Genomic DNA, 9,420 nt, shown 5'->3' on the forward strand with positions numbered 1-9,420 from the left:
TGTAATATACTGTAATAGATTGAGACAAAAACAAGAAATGCTGGATTCACTCAGCAGGTCTGGCAGCATCTGTGGAAAGAGAAGCAGAGTTAACGTTTCGGGTCAGTGACCCTTCTTCGGAACTGACAAATATTAGAAAAGTCACAGATTATAAACAAGTGAGGTGGGGGTTGGGCAAGAGATAACAAAGGAGAAGGTGCAGATTGGACCAGGCCACATAGCTATGTGGCCTGGTCCAATCTGCACCTTCTCCTTTGTTATCTCTTGCCCAACCCCCACCTCACTTGTTTATAATCTGTGACTTTTCTAATATTTGTCAGTTCCGAAGAAGGGTCACTGACCCGAAACGTTAACTCTGCTTCTCTTTCCACAGATGCTGCCAGACCTGCTGAGTGAATCCAGCATTTCTTGTTTTTGTTTCAGATTTCCAGCATCCGCAGTATTTTGCTTTTGTAATAGATTGAGAATTGGTTAACAGACAGAAAACAGAGAGTAGGAATAGGTCATTCTCTGGATGGCAGGCTGTTATTAGTGGGTTACCACAATGATCAGTGTTGGGGCCACAGTTGTTCACAATCTATATAAATGATTTGGATGTGGGGACCGAATGTAATATTTCCAAATTTGCTGATGACACAAAACTAGGTGGGAATGTGAGTTCTGAGGAGGATGCAGGGAGTCCTCAAGGGGACTTGGACAGGCTAAGTGAATGGGCAAGAACATGGCAGATGGAATATAATGTGAATAAGTGTGAAGTGATCTACTTTGGTAGAAAAAACAAAAAGACTGATAATTTCTTAAATGGTGAGAGGTTGGGAGGTGTTGATGTCCAAAGGGGCCTGGGTGTCCTTGTTTATGAGTCACTAAAAACTAGCATGCAGGTGCAGCAGGCGATTAGGAAAGCAAATGATGTGTTGGCCTTCATTGCAAGGGGTTTTGAGTCCAGGAGTAAAGAAGTCTTGCTGAAATTGTATCGGGCCTTGATGAGACCGCACCTGGAGTATTGTGTACAGTTTTGGTCTCTTCATTTAAAGAAGGATATACTTGCCATAGAGGGAGTGCTAATGAGATTCACCAGACTAATCCCTGGGATGGTGGGCTTGTCTTATGAGGAGTGATTGAGAAAACTGGGCCTGTATTCTCTAGAGTTACGAAGATTGAGAGGTGATCTCATTGAAACGGACAAAATTCTTACAGGACGTGACAGGCTGGATGTAGATGGGATGTTTCCCCTGGCTGGTGAGTCTAGAGCCAGGAGACACAGTCTCAGAATAAAGGGGTAGGCCATTTGAAACTGAGATGAGGAGGAATTTCTTCACGCAGAGTGGTGAATCTTTGGAATTCTCTACCCCAGAGGGCTGTGGTAGCTCAATCATTGAGCATTTTCAAGACAGAAATTGATAGACATCTGAATACTAATGACATCAAGGCATTTGGGGATAGCGCAGGAAAGTGGCATTGAGGTGGATGATCAGCCATGATCTAATTAAACTGCACAGCAGGCTCGACTGGCTCAATGGCCTACTGCTCCGATGTTCCTATGAAATGTTTGCATTCAAAGGGACCTGGATGTCCTTGTACATGAATCACAGAAAGTTAACATACCGGTACAGCGAGCAATTAGATGGCAAATGGTATGTTAATTTCTGTTACAAAGGGATTGGAATAAAGGAGTAAAGAAGGCTTAAACCAGTTATATAGGGCATTGGTGAGGCCACACCTGGAATGCAGTTTTGGTCTCTTCAAGGCTGGACATACTTTTGGTAGAGCAGAGGTGACCAACCTTTTGAGGGGCCATATTATAATTTTCGTCTTACGTAGGCAGCCGGTGAGCAAATTTCGGAAAGATAAAGGTATTAGAAATCTATCTTACTATTAATCAAAACCACAAAAATGTGCATTTTTTGTGAACAAGCTTTAAATTAGAAGACTAAAAAAAAAAGGGTTGCCCATTTAAGACAGAGATGAGGAGACATTTTTTCTCTGAGGGTTGTGAGTCTTTGGAATTCTCTTCCTCAAAAGGCGGTGGAGCAGTCTTTGAACATTTTTAAGGCAGTGGTAGATAGATTCTCGATGAGCAAGGGGATGGAAGGTTATCAGGGGTAGGTGGAAATGTGGAGTAATTAGTTCAGCCATGAACATATTGAATGGCGGAGCAGGCTCAAGGGGCCAAGTGGCCTACTCCTGCTCCTAATTCATATGTTCGTATGAAGGTTCAATAGACTGGTTCCTGGGATGAGGGAATTGTCCTATGAGGAGTGAGTGAGTAGACAAGGCCGGTGTTCCCTGGAGCTTGGAAGAATGAGAGGTGATCTAATAGAAACATTAAAAAAAACTCAAGGGGGTTGACAGAGTAGATGCTGAGAAAATGTTTCCCCTGGCTGGGGAATCTAGAACATGGGGTCACAGTCTCAGAATAAGGGGTTGGCCATTTAGAACTGAGATGAGAAGTTTCTTCACTCAAAGGGGTGTGAATGTTAGAAATTCTGTACCCTGGAGAGCTGTGGATACTCAGCCGTTGAGCATGTTCAAGACACAGGTGGATAGATTTTTGGGTACTAAGACAATTGAGGCATATGGGAATAGTGCGGGAAGGTGGAGTGGAAGTAGAAGGTCAGCCATGATCTTTTTGAATGACAAATGAGGCTCAAAGGGTTAAATGGCCGACTCCAGCTCCTGTTTCTTATGTTGGAGATACAATCATGTTAATTTAACATGTAGAGATTGTAGACTAAGGATTGGTATTAGTTTGAGTGCTGGAATTATGCTGTGCTAGCAGGCTGAGCTATTTCATTGAGTTTTATTTTGTAAGTTATAAATTGTTCATCTCCCTTATGAGATTAAGTAGTTTGGTTAGAGTTCATAATACAGTAAATACATATTCTGAGCAACCAGCTCTATTGCTGTGAAGATAAAATTTTGAATCCAAGCTAGATAAATGAATTGAGGGTCTCACTGAAATTGGTCTGACAATGTTGGGTTTGCCTAATGGATGTAATTTGGTCTCATAAAATGACTGAGTTGGGCACTAAAAAGGCTGATTGTAGAAATCAAAGTTGACGGATTGTAATACTGAGGGTGGGCTTGAAGTTGGGGCACAGTAAAATCTGTCTTTTTCATCTAAATTAATTATGCTGATACTGTATTTGTACGTTTCTTTTTCTTATACTAGTGGAACACCCGTGATGGTAAATCGGCAGGTAGGAATGGCTGAGAACTGACGGTGGGGGTTGGCTAGTCAGGGAAGGATTTGATTTGTTGACTGGTATGGCATTGAAGTCAATTATTAGTAAATTTGATAGAGCAACTTTCAACAAAGTGGGTCTTCTGTGGCATTGCTCACATCAAGTGCAGTAACAACTGTCTTATCTGTCTCAATACTGCCACCCCCCACCCCACCCCGCCCTGCTCTCATGCCAACATTTCTGACTTTGGCCTGCTTCAGTGTTCCAGTGAACATCAACGCAAGCTCGAGCAGCACCTGATCTTTCGATTAGGCACTCTACAGCCTTGTGGACTGAACATTGAGTTCAATAACTTCAGAGCATGACTAGCTTTTTAAAAAATATTTTTTATTTTTCAACCATGTGCCTGTTTTTCATGTAGGCAGAGCTGCTTATTATTCCGCTATTAACACTCTCTCTGGACCAATGCTTTGTCTTTCTCCACAAGCATCAACACACTTTTTGCCTTTGTCCCAGGACAGCTTTGTTATTTAATCTCTCCTGCCCTCTGCCCTATCACACACCTCCCCTTTTGTTCTCTTCCCCACCATCCTCCCCCAACCCCACCCACTTCACTTGCTTAAAGCCTAATTCTTTTCTAACCTTTGCCAGTTCTGATGAAAGGTCACAGACCTGAAACATTAACTTTGCTTCTCTCTCCATAGATGCTGCCTGACCTGCTGAGTATTTCCAGCACTTTGTTTTTATTTCAGATTTCCAGGATCTGCAGTATTTTACTTTTATGTTATTGTCTTACCTGTCTCTCCTGTTTTTCAGCTTGTCTGTGTCCTCTTTTGTTCCTGTTTTTGTCTTGTAGTCCTGCCCTCTGTCCCGCTCTTCGCTTTCCATCTCCGTAACATCATTTGCTACCACGCTGCCTCAGCCCATCTGCAGCTGATGTCCATGTATGTGCCATTGTCACGTTTAAACTTGACTATTCCAATGCTCTACTGGTCAGCCTCCCATCTTCCTTAAACATCAGGTCAGCGAAAATGCTTATGCTCTGATCTTGCACCTAGTCACTCATCCATCATCTCGGTTCTTGCTCCTGGTTGGCTCCTGGTCACAGCACCCACAATTTAAAATGATCATCCTCATGATTAAATCTCTTCATAGAGTTGCTGTTCCTTATCTCTGTGTCCTCCTCTAATCCTTAGGAAGGAAAGGGATGGAAGGAGGGGAGGTGAAGTAGCTGCACTAGTTAAAGATAACAATGGCAGTGGAAAAAGGATCTAACCAGCAGTAAGATGATACAGAGGCCATATGGATTGAGTCAAAAGATAGGGAGGGATCCATAACCCTAATAAAGATATAAAATAGACCACCAAATAGTGGAAGAGAATTGGAGAAAATATGATGGTGAATCTACAAGGTGAGCTGAGAATAGAGCTATACAGTCATTACGGCACAGAAGGAGGCTATTCGGCCCATCGAGTCCATGCTGGCTCTCTGTAGAGCAATCCAGTCAGTCTCATTCCCCCGTTCTATCCCCGTAGCCCTGAATGTTTATCTCCCTCAAGTGCCCATGCCATTTCCTTTTGAAATTATTGATCGTCTCCACTTCCATCACGGTTGTAGGCAGCGAGTTCCAGGTCATTACCACTCGCTGTGTAAAAAAAGTTCTTCTCTTGCCCAATACCTGAAATATGTGTCCCCTAGTCCTTGTACCATAAGCTAATGGGAACAGCTTTTCTTTGTCTACTTTATCTAAACCGGTAATAATCTTGTACACCTATCAAATCTCTCCTCAATATCCTTTTCTCCAAGGAGAACAACCCCAACTTCTCCAATCTAACCTTGTGGCTAAAATCCTTCATCCCTGAAACCATTGTGGTAAATCTCTTCTGCACCCTCTCAAGGACCCTCACATCCTTCCTAAAGTGTGATCAGAACTGAATGCAATATTCTAGTTATGGCCTGACCAGAGCTTTATAAAAGTTCAGCATAACATCCCTACTTTTGTAGGTATATCAAAAGGAAGAGAGCAGCTAAAGTAAACGTTGGTCCCTTGGAAGCAGAGAAAGGAGAAATTATCATGGGGAATGGGGAAATGGCAGAGGCATTGAAGAAATATTTTGTGTCTGTCGTCACAGTAGAAGACACAAGTTCAATACCAGAAATAGGCAGTAACCTAGGGGCTAAAAAGAGTGCGGAAATTAAGGAAATTCATATCAACAGAGAAAAAGTATTGGATATATTTAAGGGACTAAAATCTGACCAATCTCCAGGACCTGATGGTCTACATCCTAGGGTTCTGAAAAGAGATAGCTGCAGAGATAGTGGATGTGCTAGCTATGATTTTCTGAATTTCCTTAGATTCGGAACAGTCCCATCAGAATGGAAGTTGGCAAATGTTACAGCGCTTTTCAAGAAAGGAGGGAGAGAGACAACAGGGAACTACACGCCAGTTCGTCTAACATCAGACATTGTAAAAATGCTGGAATCTATTATTCAGGATGTCTTAACAATGTACTTAGAAAAGCACAGTATGATCAGAATAAATCAACATGGTTTTACTAAAGGGAAATCCTGTTTGACAAATTTATTACAGTTTTTGAGGAAGTAACTGGTAGGGTAGATAAAGGGGAAACCAGTAGATGTAGTATGCCTGGATTTCCAAAAGGCATTCGATAAGGTGCCACACAAAAGGTTAATTGGCAAGATAAAGGCTCATGGAGTTGGGGGTAATATATTAACATGGATAGATGATTGGTTAACAGACAGGAAGCAAAGAGTGGGCATAAACAGGGCATTTTCAAGTTGTTAGGCAGTGAATAGTGGAACGGTGCTGGGGCCTCAGCTATTTACAATCTATATTAATGACTTAGATGAAGAGACAGAGAGTAATGTATCTAAGTTTGCTGATGATACAAAGGTAGGTGGAAAAGTAAGCAGTGGATAGGACACAGAGGCTGCAAAGAGATATAGACAGGTTAAATGAGTGGGCAACAAGATGGCAGATGGAGTATAATGTCGGGAATTGTGAAGTTATGCACTTTGGTTGTAAGAATAGATAAGCAGAATATTTTTTAATAGGTGTGCAACTGGTAATTGTCGATGTTCAGAGAGATTTGGGTGTGCTTGCTTGTACAAGGAACACAAAGTTAATATGCAGGTACAATAAGCAATTAGGAAGGCAAATGGCATGTTGGCCTTTATTGCAAGGGAATTGAAGTACGGGAATAAGGAAGTATTGCTGCAATTGTTTTGTTGAGACCACATCTGGAATACCGTGTGGAGTTTTGGTCTCCACATTTAAGAAAGGATATACTTGGATTGGAGACAGTGCAGCGAAGGTTCACTAGATTGGTCCCTGGGATGAGGGGTTGTCCTATGATGAGAGACTAAGTAAATTGGACCTGTATTCTTTGGCGTTTAGAAGAATGAGAGGTGATCTCATTGAAACATATAAGTTTCTAAAAGGGGTTGGATGGGTTAGTCACAGATTATTTCTGCTGGTCGGGGAATTCTAAAACATGGGGGCACAATCTCAGGATAGGGGGAATGATCATTTAGGACTGAGATGAGGAGAAATTACTTCACTCAAAGGGTTGTGAATCTTTGGAATTCTTTACCCCAGAGGATTGTGGATGCTCCACCCTTGAATACATTTAAGGCTGGGGTAGACAGATTTGCAGTCTCTCAGGGAATCAAGGGGTATGGCAACGGGCAGGAAAGTGGAGTCGAATCCTAAGATCAGCTATGATCGTTTTGAATGGTGGAGCAGGCTCGATGGGCCATATGGCCTACTCCTATTTTTTTGTGTTCTTGTACAATGCAAACAATGTTTTATGTGGTTACCCATCCTGGAGCAATGTAGTACAACTGGCAGGTAGACAATCCTTATCTAAGCTCCTAGGTGAGAACACTATGTTGGAACAGAGAAGTTGTAAAAAAGAATATCAGTACAAAAATGTCCTGCCTCACAGAAACACACCTTCTAGTTTTAGTTTAGTTTAGAGATACAGCACTGTCAGCTTTTTTCCAGATGGCAACATTGATGACACTGGCAAGAAATATTTAGCCCAATGGTCAGGGCCCAAGGCCAAAGCTAATCAAATCCAACAATTTCACTTTAGAATTCAGCAAGAACAAGGGCCCAGAGGAAATTTCAGACACCTCACAGGGGCTTAAAACCAATTTATTACCGAATACCATGATAGGGAGAAAAATTATCCATGTACTGGGACCTGAATGGTTAAAGCCACATGTTGCAAAAACAGCAGTTGAGGGTTTGAAGCTTGTACATACAGGAGAACCTCCCTTAGACAATCATGGAAATTTGTAGACCCCAAGCTTCACTAACATGTTTATTGAGATACCCATCCTCAGGTTATTACAAATTTATATTTAAGAAACTTTAAACCCATTTGACAACACCAAACCATCCCAGACAGACTCCAAGAAAAAGGAATTAAATCAGCATTGCTGTTGCAGAGAAAAAACAGCTGCAACAAGTCAAAGATTCATGAGTGAATGAAAAAATGAATGTGCTTTTTCCTCTTTTTCTTTCCACTCCTTTAATGAAATGCTCCTATCGTCGCATTTCATTCTGCGTAGCATGGAAGTGTTATGAAAACCCTATATGCCAAATAGGAAATATTAATTCGTCGATTGGAACCTTACATTAGACTTTTATTGGAAAAATCCTACAAGTTAACTTTTAAAAAAACTGGTAGCCAAGATGGCCACTGCAATTTACATTTGAAACACCAGGAGATTAAATTGGAGACAAAAAGTCTAACCAAGCTCAGCCAGAACAATAGCCTGCTGTCAGTGATTGAATTACCTAGAATGGCTTTATCAACACGGTTGTCAAGGCCATCTACACCTATTGACTTTGAAAGAGCCAATCCCCTCCAAGTGTGACTGGACATCCTGAGACGAGACGTGTCACACCTTGAATCTCAGAAGATTCCAGAACAAAACACATTAAAAACAACAAAGTGATTGATGACAATGCTACGTCATCAGGATGCGCCGCGGTGCGCACATGCGCACACGGTTTCAGGCCCTCTGCGCATGCGCTGCGGTCCGGCTTGCCAGGACCAGTTCATCTTCCTCGGGGAACATGCCAGGTTGGCCTCTGCGCATGCGCAAACTGGTCCCGGCAAACCGGACCACAGCGCATGCGCAGATGGCCGGAGCGCATGTGCGTCAATCTTCCGAAAGCTTCGGCGCGAGTTTTTGAAAATGGAAGGAGAGGTTTCGTCGGGCATTTTATCTCAATTATTTAGTCATTTTGGACATTTGCTTCATTTTTATTAGACAGGAGATTGTTCCAAGGTAAGTTGCTCTGAAAATATTTACATTGTCTGGGGCACCGCATGTGCTCCAGTCCCTGTTGTTAAGTTGGTCTGAAAACATTTCAAGGGAGGGAGGGGGGGGAGGAAGGGAGGGAGGTCGGGGGGGAGGGGGGAGCAGCGGAGCGGAAGAGGAGTGCCTTTTTCTGTGCATGCGCCATAAACACAAGGACTGGCTGATGAGATGGAGCCAATTAATTTGCCCAACAATTGCCCGGAAGCACCTTCGGATGGAGGTGGCCATGCGCTGGACTTCAGTCGCGTGCCACAATCCATGGATCCTGAGCGTTTCACCCCCTGGCCTAATGATCTGATGGACCATACATACGCCTGCCTGTTCAAAGCTCCACTTCCCCCACCTGCGGTACCCTCTCCTTGCTGTTCAGTTACACAGTCACCTGTTCCTGCACCCATCCAAGCAGTGCACGTGGACACACAGCCACATGTTTCCCCATCCGCCCTTGAAACAACCATGCAGAGCCTTGTGAGACTCCGCAATTGCCAGCTGCTGCCTGTCAAGCAGAGAAGGCGTCCAAAGGGGTCAAGCACTTGGGGAACATTCAGCAAGAAGAGACTGAGCACTAAAAGTAACAAGCATGCCGTGTCCAGTGGTAGCACAAATGTGAATGCTCTTGCTGCGTACACAACTGGTGAGGTGGGAGTGCAGCCACACCATTCTCCATCCTCAGTGTTGCTTTAAGGCAAAGGTAGGTAAGAGTGAAAGAAATGGAAGATGATGCTGATAGTAGTAGGCAGGATTAAATGGGAATGGATGGGAAGACGCACGAGTAGCATAACCACTAGCAGGGAACAGCTGGGCTAAATGGCCTGCTTTATGTTCATAGTCCAAAAGAAATGTGCTGCTTTTTCCAGCACCCTCACATCATTCATGA

Source organism: Heterodontus francisci, chromosome 2, assembly GCF_036365525.1.
Source record: "Heterodontus francisci isolate sHetFra1 chromosome 2, sHetFra1.hap1, whole genome shotgun sequence".
In the NCBI taxonomy this organism is placed as follows: Eukaryota; Metazoa; Chordata; class Chondrichthyes; order Heterodontiformes; family Heterodontidae; genus Heterodontus; species Heterodontus francisci.